Genomic DNA, 16,194 nt, shown 5'->3' with positions numbered 1-16,194 from the left:
ATAAAGTTTTCGAGACAGGCTAAGAAGGGGGTCCCAGGAAAGAGCAGTCAGTGGAGGAGTTTCCTTTGGAGAGGAGCAGAAACTCTAACCTCTGAGAGGGCGAACTAATAAGCTTGGAGGTTGGTTGCAGGTAGTTTGTAGGGGTTGGGTAAGTGGTTTGGGCAAAAATTGTAGAAACCGACTTTGATTATTTATCTTAAGACCATGTCATCTGGAAAGTCCTGTGATCATCACTGACTTCTATTTGCAGGGAGGCCTTTCTTCTAAAAGCAACAGATTACCAATAGCATTTTTCTAAAACAGTTAACTCATTTGTATAATGGAGCTAATAGACACTACCTTACAGGACTGTGGTGTGGATTAATTGCATGGACACATGTATTTGCTTTATTATTGGCCTGATGTGGTAGTGGGTGGTGGGGGGAGTGAGCAATTTGATTACTAATAAAAATGGACTGCAAGACTTCTGGTAGGACCATCTGCTGAGTCCAATTATTTATTCTTGTAATGGGTTCTAAGTCGAATACTAAGGTAAGTCAAGGAGTATTTACTAGCAGCCTACAAAAATAGGCTGCAAAGTGTTGGAGAAAGAACGCCACTGCCCCGAGGACCTTACTTGAGGTCATGCACAGGGTTTGGCGGACCGGAAAGTCAAGTCAGCAGTTAAGTAGTCAGCGTGAATTTAGTGAAGCCTCTTCCTAAATCTCGGCGGCGGCCCCGCCCCTTCCACAGGTTCTGGCCACGCCCCGATCTTCTATTGGCTAGTTCGCCACCTCCACTCGACCGCTCCGAAGACCCGGAGGAGCGGAGTTGTCCAGAGGCAGCTTCGGTGCACCCTCGCTGCGCATGCTCGCGGGGAGCCGGATTCCGGGTCCGGAGTTGGAGGCTTTGGGCGGCTTCGGCGCAGCGCGCTGTGTAGGGGCGGGCGGGGAGGCGCGCGCTTGGTGCGCGTTGCCGGCGTCGCGGGTACGCGGCACGCTCCCGAGGAAGGGAGGTGTGGGGTCGGCTGCGGGTAGCGCGTGGCCGGGGTGGGGGTGGGGGGAGGGTCGGGTGTCCGCAAGCTCGGCGTGCGGGTTCCGAGTGGCTGCAGGCGGCCTGGGCTGCCGGGGCCGACGCCTGGGTGGCTGCCGCCGCCGCCGCCGCGCCTGCTGCGAGATGGCGATCCTGGGCGCGGAAGGGTGAGAGCACCCGCCGGTGGAGGAGGCGCTGCTGCCTTGGCCGCCCGGCCGACAGCTTCGCGCCGGGTAAGGACGCCGGGGCGCCGGGCTGGGGCTGGGGCTGGGGGCGCGGGCGGGGCGGGGGCGGGGGCGGGGGCGCGGGCCGGGAGTCTGCGCCGCGGTGCCAGGAGCCCGGCGCTGGCTGTCCGCTGCAGGACCCTTGGAGGGACTGTCGGGGGTCAGTCCGCTCTGCGGTGGCTGCCTTCTTCAGTCTGGGGGCTGGGAGTTTCTGGGGTGGGGTCACAGGTCTTGCCCCGAGTTGGCCCTGGCACAGGCCTGTGCTGATGATACTGGAGCGGAGCGAAGTGTTTTCGTGACTCTGCAGCCGCAGTTCTCAAGCTTCCTCAGCCTTCAGTTCTCCTTCTTTTTACCTTTCTTCCTTTCCCTAGCACCTTTCTCAAAACTGCCGGTGCCCTGACTTTCACCCCAGTTCTACCATCCCAAACCAAGGACTCCTGCCTTAGAACGTCTTTTTCGGACGTGTTTTAAGCACTTCGCTTCTGTACTGGCTCCGTAGCTTCCCCCACCACAACCCCCCACCTCCACCTTTTGTGACCTGGTAGGTTCCAGTGACCTTGCAGATTTTTACTAGTCCTATTTTATCTGGTGGCTTGGGCCCTGCCCTGTGATATTTTTAATTTTTTTTTTAGTTCTGTAGTTTGTGCATTGCTTTTACAACCTTTAAATGATCAGTTTGTGTGTGCAGGAACTGTGCAGTCCTTTCTTTGCTCCATCGATTTGGAGTTGAGGTTTTTATTTATTTTTTGTTGTTTTTTTTTTCTCCAGAAATTATATGAAGTCTCATTACCAAAGAAGAGGAGTTATCTATTATAATTTTGACATTTTTATTCATCCAGGATAAAATATTTTCCAAGGAGCTTGATGTGTTTTTCCAAGTTTTTATCCTTTAGTGTAGGCGAATGTGCAACAAGAGTTGAGCTTCTGCTTTAAAATGCTGCTTGTAATAGTTATGGAAAAAGATAACATTCAGGCTTATCTTCTGCTTCCCTTTAGTGGCTTTTTTTTTTTTAACCAGAATTATCTGGTTTACAGTTGTCTGCAGGTTTGTACATGAGTTCAGACTTATGCATAAATCCACTTCACCTGTCTTACTAAGTATGCATGTATTGTGCAGAGCAAAATTAGGAAAAAATTAAATTCTTAAATAAAGGCATCCTCTTAGTTTTATGACTTGTTTTCCCCATAAAGTAGCATATTAGCTATGACTGGAAATTAGTATTTTTCATAAATAGTTAATGTTTAAACAATTAAAAATGTAGTGGCCAAGTTTGGGAACTACTAAAACTGAGATGTATGAAGTATATGGTATGTTTCTTTGGGTCATGGCTTATTAATATTTTAAAATAGTTCTTCCCATAAAATGTAGAACTGCTTGTAAGACCTAAGACACCATGATTTTGAAAAGCAATGTGAAGATTTATGTTATTTGGAAGCCTAGCAAGATACAGGAGGTCACAGATCAAGTCTGCTTTAGAAGAGAGACTAATCTTTGCTGTTTACTTAACAATGGCTGAAATTTCTTTTCCTTGCACAAATATTAAGCATCTACTGTATGACTGAGGTGTTTTGGGAAATACAAAAATGAAGATGATTAGTACTGTTTGTCTAAGGAGGTAGGCATGTATGTCCCATTGTTCTTTTAATCTATACTTAAGTTTCATAAACAATACAAAAATCCTCTTAGAATTCAATCCCAGAGTGGGTAGAAGTCAGATCATTTGGCAAAGTGGAAGTAGAGTGGGTTAGTTCATGGAGGATTTGTCTTTTGAGATCTTGGATTTGAAGGATGACTATGACTTTTGACGGGCAGGGAAAGGTGATCCAAGCAGATAAAAGGATCTGAGAGTACAGAGTTTATACATTTAGAAGAGGCAAGTGATTATGTTTGTGTGGGACATAAAGTGTTTGTACTAGGATAAAGGATGATAAAGGTTGAAATAATCATTTGGTCCAGTCAATTGTCTTGGCCCCCTTCTCTGCCCCTCCCCCACCATGGGAATTGAATCCAGGAGTGCTTTGCTACTGAACTACATCCCCAGACCTTTTTAAAAGTTTGAGACAGGGTTTCACTAAGTTGTCTAGGATGGCTTAGGACTTGGAATCCTCCTGCCTTGAGTCTCCCAAATAGCTGGAATCACAGGTGTGCATCATCATGGTAAGCTAAGTGGCTTGTTTTTAATGACATGCTAATGACTTTGGATTTCTTAGGCAGTGAGGATTCCACAGATGATTTTTGAGTTGGGAGCAAAACAGTTTTAAAACTTTGTTTTAGGAGGATAAATCTTGTAGTAAAATGTAGTGTGATTTGAGATAGGGTAAGCCTGGGGTACATAGATCTCCCTATTGTTCAATTCATAGGTCTGAGCTATGAATCTGAGCTAAGGTGGTAGTAATGCTAGTGGAAAAGAGAAAGGCAGCAGAATAGACAATTTGATGAAGTCAAATAACTTGATTCTGATGCAGGTTTATTGGGAGATTATTGGTGGCATTTTGAGCAAAAATCCATGGAAGCATTTTGTGTTTTACTTTACAACCTTCTGGGGGATTTCTAATCCTTGTTGAAATTAACTGTTGACCTGGAATATTTTCAGATTCACTTATAGATTGTGGATATGATTTTAGGGGAGGCTGTGGATTACATGAATCTCCTGTGTGAAACCTGTGGGCCAGTCTGTTGGGCTGGAGGCAGCTCCCAGAATTACTGAGTATTTTTTAAAAATAGTAGAATCTTCATATTTTTCCATTCACTGATATTAAGAACTCCTACTGTAGGGACATAGGGACATTATTTGCAGCTAGAAACACGTGTGTTGTAGTTTACAGAGAATTTTGACTAATATACATTATTTGCTGTTATATTACGGAACAAAGTAGAACAACAGTTTATATAATTGCACTACAGACTAGTCAGCAAGTGGGTAAAGCAAATCAGGAGTTTGTTGACATGATGGTTTTCTTTGTGTTTTAAAGATCATCCAACTCATTTACCATCAGTTGGATATAATTAATGCCTTTAAGTGACCTCAGCAGTTAAGGACTAGATCCAAGGAGATTCCTTCTAGTACTTAATTCTTGGATTTTAGATTTTCATTGGAATATGTGTACCCATTTTGTTTCTTAGTGTTTTGAGAGCTGATGAGTCTTGGGGGTGAGTTGGGTGGATGGAAAGCACATAACAATGTCAGGCTAGTCATTTAATTATAATTGCCTTTGTAGCTCTCAGTTTTGGATGTAAGTGATATAAATGAAATAAGAAACTTTCAACAATTTTTTAATCTACTCTATAACCTGCATGCCTTAATTAAGAATATTCTTTACCTTACCTTCATTCATTTTATCAATTGAACACCAAAACTTGACAAAATAAACCGTGTTTCTTATTTAGTGAGTTTTCTAAAAAAAAAAAAAAAATGAAGTTACTCAATCACTAGTGTGTTTAAGACATGGTTTGATTAATGAACAGTTGACCTATCTGCACCTTCAAGATTGTCTCCCTGGTATGATAGAAACAGAACATGTTATTTGGTTTCTTTTCCAGTTTTAGTAACTTTGATTCCATATTATTACAAAAACTGGAGTCTTTTTACTGATTGTATAAAACTATAATCATAATGAACAATGGAAAATCAATAAATTGCCTGTTATAAACTGTCCAAGGAATTAGTTATTAATACTTGATGGAGGAAAAATGTCTGTTGAAAACAGATGTATTGGGCTGGGGATGTGGCTCAAGCGGTAGCGCGCTTGCCTGGCATGCGTGCGGCCCGGGTTCGATCCTCAGCGCCACATACCAACAAAGATGTTGTGTCCGCCGAGAACTAAAAAATAAATATTAAAAATTCTCTCTCTCTCCTCTCTCACTCTCTCTTAAAAAAGAAAACAGATGTATTTTACTTTTTGATGGTATTAAGAAGAGTATCCTTATAATATTTTTCATTATTTTATAGTGACTGTAAATGCTGGATTATTTGATTCTTTGTGACAATTGGAAACTAGGTGGGTCAGGAAGTAATCATTGCTTTTTAGATGAATATACAGAGGCTCAAAATAAGTTTAAAGAACTTCAGAAAAGTTAAATTTGGGGGATATTTGGCTAGTTAGTGGCCAAAATCAGAACTAGAATTAAGCCCATATTTTTGTATGTAGGTCAATATTTTTTTCCCACTAAAATTCCAGTTCTTCACCTACAATGGAACTTTACTTGTAGGAAATATGTGAAAAGTTTGAATTGATCTCTTTGGAGTGTTTAATTTTTGTAAAGTGTAGATTTGAACTTGTCTGTTTCTCTTTCTGTTGTGAAGATAGATGGTAACCTAATTGTAGTGGCTGTTTTTAGATAATGTTGAAATTTGTAAGTATTTTATCACAGAATAGGTATAATTTGTTAAGGATAAAGCAGAAGTGGTTTTCTTGTTTGGAATAATACATTGGTGAAATGTAAGTATTAATTTCCTTTTGAAATTTGTTGATTTCATATATTTACATATATTTTTTTCTTTGGTGGTGTTAGGGATTGAACCCAGGACCTTATGCATGGGAAGCATAAGGTCCTGGGTTCTACATCCCTAGACCTGAAAATTTGTTGATTTCAATTCTGCTGTTTTTATAAGATGAAGTCTTTGAAAAATTGTATTTTGGGGGCATATGAATCAGAACCCAATTTTCCAGAATATCTATCATGATATTTTATTATTTTTACCTTTACATACCAAAATTTACCATTAAAAAAAAGTTGTGCCATTGAAAGTCCTTAGTTTATACTTCAAATTCGTGCTTAAACCTCTTTTTCTTGGACCGGGGTTGTGGGTCAGCAGTAGAACACTTTCCTAGCATGTGTGAGGCCCTGGGTTTGATCCTTCGCACCACATATAAACAAAATAAAGATATTGTGTCCACCTACAACTACAAAAATGTATTTAAAAAAATATTTGGCTTTCTTTTTTTCATTTGGTGAATGTATTATGTTAAACCATGTGTCAGACAGTTTCTAAGTTGTAAAAATTGAGTAGCTTTTGTTGACTTAGTTTTGGTATACTTACTGTGTGCCAGAGTTGGCCTAGGACAACAAATAGGAAACTGAACTTAAGTATTGTTTTATTTATCTATTGTTTTGTAATAAAGAACCCTAAAATTAAGTGATTTAAAACACTTATTTGTTCACAGTTTGCTCTCTTGGGTTGGGCTCCCTTGGGTGGTTCTATTGGCTTTTTTTTTCACCTGACAGTTAAGCTGGGGGGTGGATGCACACACCTTTGTCTCTTCATGTAGGCGGGTATTCTCAGCCCTGTCCTCTCCATGTGGCCTTTGCAGCATTGTACCAACCTTTACCTGGTAATTTAGGGTTCACAAGAGTGCAAAATAAAAGCAGCCAGCCTTCTTAAGGCATAGGCTTGGGGCTGTCACAGTATTGCTTCTGTCTCATTCAGTTGGTTAAAGCGAATTATAGGTTTAACCTAGATTCAAGGGGAGGGAACTACACAAGCACATGAATCTATTCAAGGTCTTCAATGTAACAGATTACCACAATTTTTTTTAAGTCCATCATCAGCTGTCTTACCAAAGATCTCCTGGAAAACTGCTTTGAGAGCCAAGGCTTAGACTGCTTACTACTTTCCCCAAATCTAGGCTTTGAGTCTTGCCTGCCTGAGGGAAAGCTAAGTGTGAAATGCAAATGGCAGCACTTTTGGCTTAATACGAAGCTAGCTAGCCTTGGTCAGAAATGAAGAAGGGCTGGGGATGTATCCCAGTGGTACAGAGACTGCCTATCATGTGTGAAGCCTTGGATTTGATTCCTAGCACTCCCCAACCCCAAAAGTGGTGAAACTGGGACCTCTGTGGTTTGATCTACTATAGTACTATTATGGGGTAGGATTAACTGGTTCTGCCTGAGAGCAGTTGGGTCTAAGAAAGGACCAGCACCCAGGACCCCAGGCTGCTAGAAGCAATAGGGATTTATTCAATTTCATGAGTGAGACCAGACAGCACTTGATGCAGAGAATGGACTACAGGTGGGTAGAAATCCATTACTTAGCCTTTGTGATTAGTTATGAAACCTAGGAGAGCAGAGCTTCTTGACCAGTCACTCTGGATTTGACTGTCCTTGAGCATCTTGTGCCTCACGGATGTATTTTTTGTTTACAATGTCGTAACAAAGGTTAGGATAGCTGGGCATGGTGGTGCATGTCTGAAATTATAGCTACTTGAGAGGCCAATGTAGGAAGATTGTAAATCTGAAGCCAGTTTTGACAATAGGACTCTGTCTCAAATGATTAAAAAAAGGCTGAGCTGTAGCTCAGTCGTAGAGTGCCCCAGGGTTCAATTCCTAGTATCATAAAACAAAACAACAACAAAAAGTTTGGGATAAGCCACTCTTCTCTGGGAAGAAAGAATGCTCTTTTCTTCTGTAGTCTGGAGTGCAGGTCTTCTCTTATGGAAATGTAAGGAATAAGGTAATAATCCTAAAACAGGTAGACACAATGTTTGCTACCTGTTTATTTCCTCACTTGATCACTATCTCTATGACATTTTGTCATATTAGTCTCAGTAGTACCTTTTCTGTTCGAGTTAGCTATGGCATGGTATGCTTGAAATGAAGAAAATAAGTGTTTAGTTTTTTTACATGATAGTTTCTGAGTGGAATAGTGAATTAATGCATTTCATTTAAAGAATTTCACTTAAAAATAGGCCCCCACAGCCTCCTGCAAATATCTTGCAAATTTCTGAAAATAGTAGAGGAGGAGTTTGGTGATTGAATGTACTGAGAAACATAATTTATAGAACTTAGGAAAGTCTAGTGTGCAAAGAAGGGGACAGATAGAATTACATTAAGGTGTTTCTTGAAGGCTCTCTGCTCTGAATTACTTGAATAGTTAAGCATGCTCCAGCAGTAACAGAAATGTAGGTATGATAACTTTATTTTATTTATTTATTTATTTATTTTTAAAGAAAGAGTGGGTGAGGGGAGAGAGAGAGAGAGAGAGAGAGAGAGAGAGAGAGAGAGAGAGAATGAGAGAGAGAAAGAATTTTTAATATTTATTTTTTTAGTTCTCGGCGGACACAACATCTTTGTTGGCATGTGGTGCTGAGGATCGAACCCGGGCCGCACGCATGCCAGGCGAGCGCGCTACCGCTTGAGCCACATCCCCAGCCCCAACTTTATTTAACTAAGGAAAACCAGTTCTTTTGATAGCTGTTCAGTATACCCATAATTATGATTAAATAGGATGGGTGGAAGTAAACTGTTGAGTCCTGACTTGAATTAGGTTAGTGTGGCTGTGTATTAGTTCCAACTTGCCAAGATATACCACTCTTTACCAGTGTGGAGTTAGGGTGAAGTGGAGAATTAACTGAACCTGGTGTGTGTAAATTAAGATATTCTTTACCTTAGAAGTAAACAAACCAAACCCCCTACCCCCCAACTCTCCTTAAAATTTTAAGAATAGATGCACTCTTGGCATATGGATTAAGAGCCTTGTTTTAAAGTCAGATCAGACTTCTGGCAGTGTTGCCTGTTTTCTTTTGCAAATATAAAGAACATTTTCATTATTGGATTTTTCTAAGGATTATGTGAAATCTTTATAAAACAGAAAGTGTGATGGCTACAACATCATAAGCCCTTAAATTATATTTATTGCTCTTAATTTGTTATTATTAAGTTGAAAATTCAAACTAGTAGTCATGACATTGTGGGCCATTCATTTCTCATGGGTAGTAGTTGGTATGGGCAGAGCTACATATTTACTCTCACCTCTTTAATTTTTAAAAGTAAGTTGCTAAAAGGTTAAGGATGAATCTGGGAGAGATACTGACAGAACCCAGTGCATCAGTAGGTGATGGTTTGGCTATATAATCAGATCAAGAAATTGTTAACACTATCATTAGATAAAATGTGGTGTATACCAGTGTTTGTGAAAATGCAGTCCCTGCTTCACAATCATGCTTGTTAAACATGTAGGTTCTGGAATGTCTTTCAAGGTATATGGTTTGGTCCTTGAGAGGGGAGCCCAGCAGTCTTCATTTTTAATAAATACCTCAGATGATATTACACATATATATATGATAGCTGCAGATATAAACTGAATCTGAAATTTGGGATCTTAGTGTGCTCTGTGGGACCATTTTTTTTCTATCTAAAGTATTCCTACTTATAGTTGTAATATAAACACAAAGAGAGCTTAACATCTGAATCTTCCACATGTTTAAAAAAGCTTAAGATGATTGCCAAGGACTTGATACATACAAACTATAGAAACCTGATATAAGGTGATTATAGTGAAGAATAGGCAAGAGAAATGACCTTGGCTTCCTTGTTCAAAAACTTTCCCACACAAGAAGAAATTCTTTTTAATAAAGACAGTTCTTTTCTTTTTAGTTTTTAAAAATATTTTATTTTTTAGTTGTACACAGTTAAAAAAATTTTTTTTATTTATTTTTATGTGATGCTGAGGATTGAACTCAGGGCCTCCCATGTGCAAGGTGAGCGGTCTACCGCTGAGCCCAACCCCAGCCCCAGTTCTTTTTTTTTTTTTTAATGCCTACTGATAGAGTTGTTATATATTATGATTATCACATGGTCTTATTGCTTTTCTCTTAGTTAAGATAAACCACACAAAAATATTTTTTTTCTTTTTCTTTTGTGCCAGGGCTCAAACCCAGGAGTACTCAACCAATGAACTGCATTCCCAACACTTTTTATTTTTTAATTTGGAGACAGGATCTCACTAGTTGCTGAGACTGGCCTTGAACTTAGATCCTCCTTTCTCAAATCTTTCAAGTTATAGGAATTATAGGCATGTGCCACCATGCCTAGCCCCCCTGTATATTTTTTGAGACAGGGTCTTGCTGAGTTGCTTAGTCTTTATAAAGTTTCTGAGGCTGGCCTTGAATTTGTAATCCTCCTGCCTCAGCCTCCTGACTTGCTGGGATTACAGGCTTGTGCCACCATGCCAAAAATAGATTTTGATTGAAGTGTGTCAAATTTGGAATTCAGGTTTTGAGGTAGAAAATAGATTGGCTGTGGGTGTAATATCTTTTGGGAAAAGCTATTGCTCAGCATAAGGGCATTGACTTATGAAGAAAGTCATGAGAAAAGGTTTAAATTTAAAATGAAAATGAAAAATACTTTAGATCAATCTCTAACTTGCTAACGGTGACAGCCCTATATCTGTATCTTAAACAATCCTCAGTTCTGTGACTAATAGGACCCCACCAATTCTGATCACATCTGTCATTAAAACAGCAGATCTTTAAATTGGGGACAGTACCTGGAAAAAAAAAATCTACAAGTACGGTTGCTATAAACTTAGGTTATTGCTAGTACGTTTTGTTTTGTTTTGTTTTGTTTAGTGAAAAAGCCATAATTCTTTCTAAATTTAAGTGGAAAGGATTAGTTGGCATTTTTGTTTGAGAAGTCTATTGTTTTTGTGGGTTCTTTTCACTGTCTTTCAGGGCCTCTGTTTGTTTGTTTATTTATTTATTTATGAATGACAATGGAATGTATTTCAATTCTTATTACAATATAGAGCACAGTTTTTCATATCTCTGGTTGTATACAAAGTATAGTCACACCAATTCGTATCTTCATAACTGTACTTTGGATAAATTGATCATCATATCCCACTATCATTAATAACCCGATGCCCCCTCCCTTCCCCTCAGGGCCCATTCTTTGAGGGTGAAAATAACAAAAGAGTATTTCTTTTTGACCTATGATCTTTGGACTGTGGTTGTCAATGTTTAGCTGTGATTATCCAGAATGGAAAGAACACATTATACTTGGGAATTTCATTTTTTTAGGTTAAAAATTTTGGTAACTATAACTTGTTTTAAAACTCCCTTTGTGACTTAAGTTTTTCCTTTTAAGTGTTGTCTAATAAAAAGCTGAGGCCTTAAGGTAAAACAAACCTAGGTTTGGGTTCTGGCACTCACTTATTGGCTGAGTGATACTGGTAAAGTTAACCTGAATTAAGCCCCAGTTTTATCATATGTAAACTGAGTTTTCCTATGTAAAGTGAGAATAATAATACATAATTCATAGATTTAAACCTGGCACTAAGTATTCAGTAAATACTTACTAGGGTGGTATGTAGTACTTTGTCATTCATTGATATTGGGATCACAGTTTTAATTTTTAGAAAGACAGTGCATCCCATGTACTACCATGTTTGGTAAAACCTCAGTGAAATCTAGGTTGGTCTCTGTTTTTGTTCTGTAAATGTTTAAGTATGAATAAATAAGAACAATAAATAGCCATACATTTGGCTAGATTTTTGTGCTGTATGAGTTCAGGTCAATTCACTTTTTTCCCAGCAAATGAGTTACAAAGTAACTTTTATAGTTTTTTGCTTGAAATTTTGTAGATAAAGGGTTGTACACTTGTATTTTTACTGCATTTTAAGCCTGAGAAGGATTACATTAATCTAGGAGTAGCGTTTTAGTTATTTAATAGGTTATTTCATTTTGGAAAATGTGTTCTTATGTTTTTCTCTAAGAATGAAAAATATTTGATGAAAGTTGATGCTTTATAGCATGCTTTAACATTCTTAGGAATAGTATTTATATTCAGTAAAATAACATTATCTGTCTTTTGTTTGAGTAGCTCTCAATTAATTTGAAATTGTATATTTATAATAAAAAAAAGTGCTAGTAATACATTCCTCCCAAGTACTCTAACATAATTTTGATCCAGTCCTTACTGCAGGTGTGGATGTTGCTGTGTATTATTATGTAATATGGCTATGTAAATGAAGAGCCTTTCTTTACCATGGTCCTTACTTAACCACTGTTGTGAAGTATGGTAGAAAAATATTGGTGTTTCTATAGTTCAGAATAATTGAGTATGGTTCTGGTTGATATAGCAATGGGAGAAGGGACTAGGAAATTAACACTTCCTGGGCACTTTCTATATTCCTGTTGTGGGAAGAGTTCCAGTTTCCTAGGGTTAATGTTAACTGTTTCCCCATCATAAAACTACATTAGTTTGGTGTTGGTATCCTTATTTTTCATATAAGAAAACTGAAACTCATGTTAAACATATACAAATAGTAGAGTCGAAATTTGGACATAGGTCTGACTTAAAAACCATTCTCTGTATTACTACATTACCCCAATATTCTGTTCTCAAACTGGAAATTGTCATTTAGAAAATGAAGAGTTAGAAAATCTGCATGGTTACTTAATGTTGGCAAATTAGAATTCTTTGTGTATTTAGAAACAGGAAATGTTTTGGCATCAAATTTTGGGTCATGATATCCTGTGGCCAGCACAGTATAGAATATTAGCCTTGTCAGCAGACCTGGATATGGCATTAAGGAGCTTTGTTTTCCTGAGTCTTCTAATCAGCTTTCTGCTGCTTCATAAAATATAGTAAATATAGTTGGCTTTCCATAATTGGTGGTTCCCCATTTGTGGATTCAAGTACCTCAGATTGAAAATAAACTCTGTGTATTAAGTAAGTACAGACCTCTCGCCATTGTTCTGTAAATAATACAGTGAGCATTGAGTATTATAAGTAATCTAATATTTAAACTATATGAGAGTTTGTATGAAGGTTATTAGCAAATACTATCCCATTTTATATAAGGGACATAGCAAATGTGGATTTGGGTCTCTCATGGTTACCTGGGGATGACTGGTTATTACACAGCTCTTTATGTTAACTTGAGTTTGGAACTCAAGTTTTTATGTACTTAGTCTTATTTGAGTAATATTTTCTTTAGTGACATTATGTAGTACAGGAGCAGGTAAACCTGTTTTCTACTGCTGCTCACTAAGGCAAAGGGAAAAATTAGTGTACGTGCGCACACATACACACACATATGGACTGTAGAAGTTTGGGTATCTTCTCATTGTAAACATAATATTTCATTAGACATTAAGAAATAAATTACAAAGAAAAGAAACTACCTCATTCTCAGTATACTGAAACTACTTAGGAATAGTTCTTTGTTTTTGTAACTTAAGTTTAGTATGTTTCTTTTTCCTTTTTTTTTTGCACTACTGGGGGTTGAACCCAGAACCTTGTATATGCTAGACATTCAACCACTGAACTACATCCCCAGCTCTAGTATCAGTTTTTTAAGACAGGAAAAATAGCAATCATTGCCTTAAATTAGCATAGAAGAAATTAAGTTTTTCAATGTATAATACATAAAAATATATTTCAATTTTTTTTTTTGTTTAACAGGAAGAGAAAGTAGAGCAGGGAGAGAACCAAAATCAGTGTGCTGGGCTGGGATTGTAACTCAGTGGTAAGGCTCTTGCCTCGCCCCTGTGAGGTTGCCTCGCTCCTGTAAGGCACTGGGTTTGATCCTCCCATCTTCAGCACTCAAAATAAAGATATTAAAATTTTTTTTTAAAATGATGTGATAATGAGAGACAGTAGTGCTGCCAAAGTCTTGTGTTTTAGTTTTATTTTTAAGAACCATAGCCATTTAAGTTGAAAATTGGAATAATGGTTACTAAATTTGATGAGTACATTTATTCACCATTCTCACTAATGTTTCCTAGTAAACAAAGTGCAGACCATTTTTATATGCAATGGAGTCAAGCTATTTCATTTTGGGGATGTTGGCATAATGTATTTAATTTTATAATTGAATTTTTTTTAAAATAGAGCAACATCACCATCTTGTGGCCTTCTAGAATATTGTTGCCAAAGTTTTGTTTTCATAACTAAGGGTAAATAAATTACATTCTCTCTTAATGTTAGTCAAGGGTTCCAGCAAATTTGTAATTTTCAGCTTTTAACATAAAGGAGGGTAGGGAGAGGAAAATAAAAGGACTATAATAAAATAATTTATTAAATAAAAGGGTTGTAGCTTTGTAAAAGTAAGTGTTCAAGGCAAATGATCATATAAAATTTAAAAAAAATGAGAGGGCTGGAATTGTGGCTCAGTGGTAGAGCACTCCCCAAGTGTGTGTGAGGCCCTGGGTTTGAGCCTCAGCATTACATATAAACAAATAAAATAAAGGTATTGTTAAAAAAAAAAAATGAAACCAGTTTGGTTGGTATAGTTATGGATGATTTGTCTTATTTCACATTTTTTATGGAAAACTATATTCATAGAAATACTCCATATTTCATATTGATGTAATTTTAAGCTAAAACATCTCAGTATGTTTTGTGGCTCTAGTTCTCATTTAATAAGAAAACTAAAGCATAAAGCAGTTTGGATACCCTGACTTACTCAGCCTATTGGTGGATTTTTAAGTTTTTTTCCTAAAACAGTGTTTTCTAAACTAGTGATTCTTGGAGGAGTAGTTTTTATAGTAATTTTTACACTTCCTTTTTATTTGGAGGAGAATTTTAAAGGAAAACAAATGATGTATATGGTGGTTCATTTAAAAAAGCATCTAAAATGAATATGAGGCCATTTGGTTTTGGTGCCTAGGGTTTCTTAATTATTTTTGAAATTTGATTGACTCAAATATGTATTAAATATCTCCTGTGTGCCAGGCTTTGAGGTAAGCAAGGTGGGTACAGTGGAGAGGATTTATCCTGGCCCTCTTGGAATTTAGTATCAGGAAGAAAATAAAGCTGTCATGATGACACAGAAGTTTGAAACTTGGAAACCTTGGAACTCAGAAATATTAGGACTAGAACCAGGGAGTATGTTAAATAGGAATTCTGGATAAAAATAGCTATAATTTATTATTTCCTCTGGGTCAGACATTATGCAAGTGCATTAGGTACTTTTTCTTAGTCTCAGAAGTTTGTTTTGGAATTTTATTCTGATTTTTCAGAAGTAGCATATATACTCACACAAATAAGTATGTGGAACAAAATGTTTACTTACAAAATTCAAGAAGTTAAGCACTTACAGGTCTAGCAGGTTTTACCTACTTGGTCTTGGCAGTCTACTGCCATTTGTAACATTGTTTCTGTGAAAAACACAGAAATTTTAAAAGTCTCATTAATGTATAATTTGAGAATTCACAAAATACTTTTGCAGTGTTGTGAATGTTTAGTTAGAGCTGGAATATATCTAAGTGTAATGAACTTTTCTCTTGTTTATATATTTTCGCTTGTTTATTTAATAATTCAAGTGAGCATTTTAGGTTCTTTAATTTTGTATTGGACTTTTTTGCACTGAGCCTTTGTTTTGGGCTATGGAGATAAAACCACATTGATGAAGGTGGACATGGCCTTGGAACTCAGAAATATCAGGACCAGAACAAAGGAGTATGTTAAATAGTTTTATAGTCCACCTGTATAGGATCTCTCTCTCCTCTCTGTACTGGGGATTTTACCTAGGGGTGCTTAACCACTAAGCCACATCCCAGCCCATTTTATTTTTTATTTTGAGACAGGGTCTCACTAAGTTACTTAGGGCCTCAGCCCCCAAGTTTTTGGGATTATAGGTGTGCACCACCACACTTGGCTAGGATTTCTCTATAATGTTTTAATTAAAAGTCTCAGTTCTGTGCTATGTAAGTCTTTAGGCAAGCCCTTATCACTGAGGCTATATCATACTTTTTATTTTGAGACAGGATCTTGCTAAATTGCCCAGGCTGGCCTCAAACTAGCAATCTTCCTGGCTTAGCCTCCCCAGTAACTGAGATTATAGGCATGTATTACCACACCTTTTCCTTTGTATATGCAGCTACCACATAGCCTAAGCTCATCTACACTATAACCATCTCTCAAGAATGTTTTCTTGACAACTCTTCACCTGTTGACTACTAAATCAGATTAGAATGCTTCTGTAATTTACTCTCTGTACATTCCTCCCTGCTAGTGAGTTTAAATTTGTTTGCTCTTCTATAGGTTTAGGTTACAATCACTTAAACATTCCCAATAAGTATATGCTGAGTAGAAGAAAAATTATCAGAAGTGACTGATATCTAGTTTGTTTTTTAATCTACTTATTTATTTATATTTAGTTGTCAATGAACCTTTAATTAGTTTATTTTTATATGGTGCTGAGAATGTAACCCAGTGCCTCACACATGCCAG

At 37.6% G+C, this 16,194-nt stretch overlaps 1 protein-coding gene across 7 annotated transcripts in view; it reads left to right on the top strand.

Annotated features, from left to right (window-relative positions):
- The first annotated feature begins 1,102 nt into the window (after positions 1-1,102).
- Positions 1,103-16,194, top strand: part of Wwp1 (WW domain containing E3 ubiquitin protein ligase 1) — a 105,298-nt gene continuing 90,206 nt past the window's right edge. For 6 of the 7 annotated variants that reach the window (XM_078016943.1, XM_078016946.1, XM_078016945.1 and 3 more), the window contains exon 1: positions 1,103-1,244. The gene's annotated coding sequence lies outside the window, so the exon portion shown is untranslated. The remainder of the gene's footprint in view (positions 1,245-16,194) is intronic. The other variant, XM_078016948.1, reaches the window with a different exon arrangement.

Source organism: Ictidomys tridecemlineatus, chromosome 7, assembly GCF_052094955.1.
Source record: "Ictidomys tridecemlineatus isolate mIctTri1 chromosome 7, mIctTri1.hap1, whole genome shotgun sequence".
Lineage (NCBI taxonomy): Eukaryota > Metazoa > Chordata > Mammalia > Rodentia > Sciuridae > Ictidomys > Ictidomys tridecemlineatus.
Note: the sequence above shows the minus strand (reverse complement) of the source record. Positions and strands in the feature narration are given on the sequence as shown.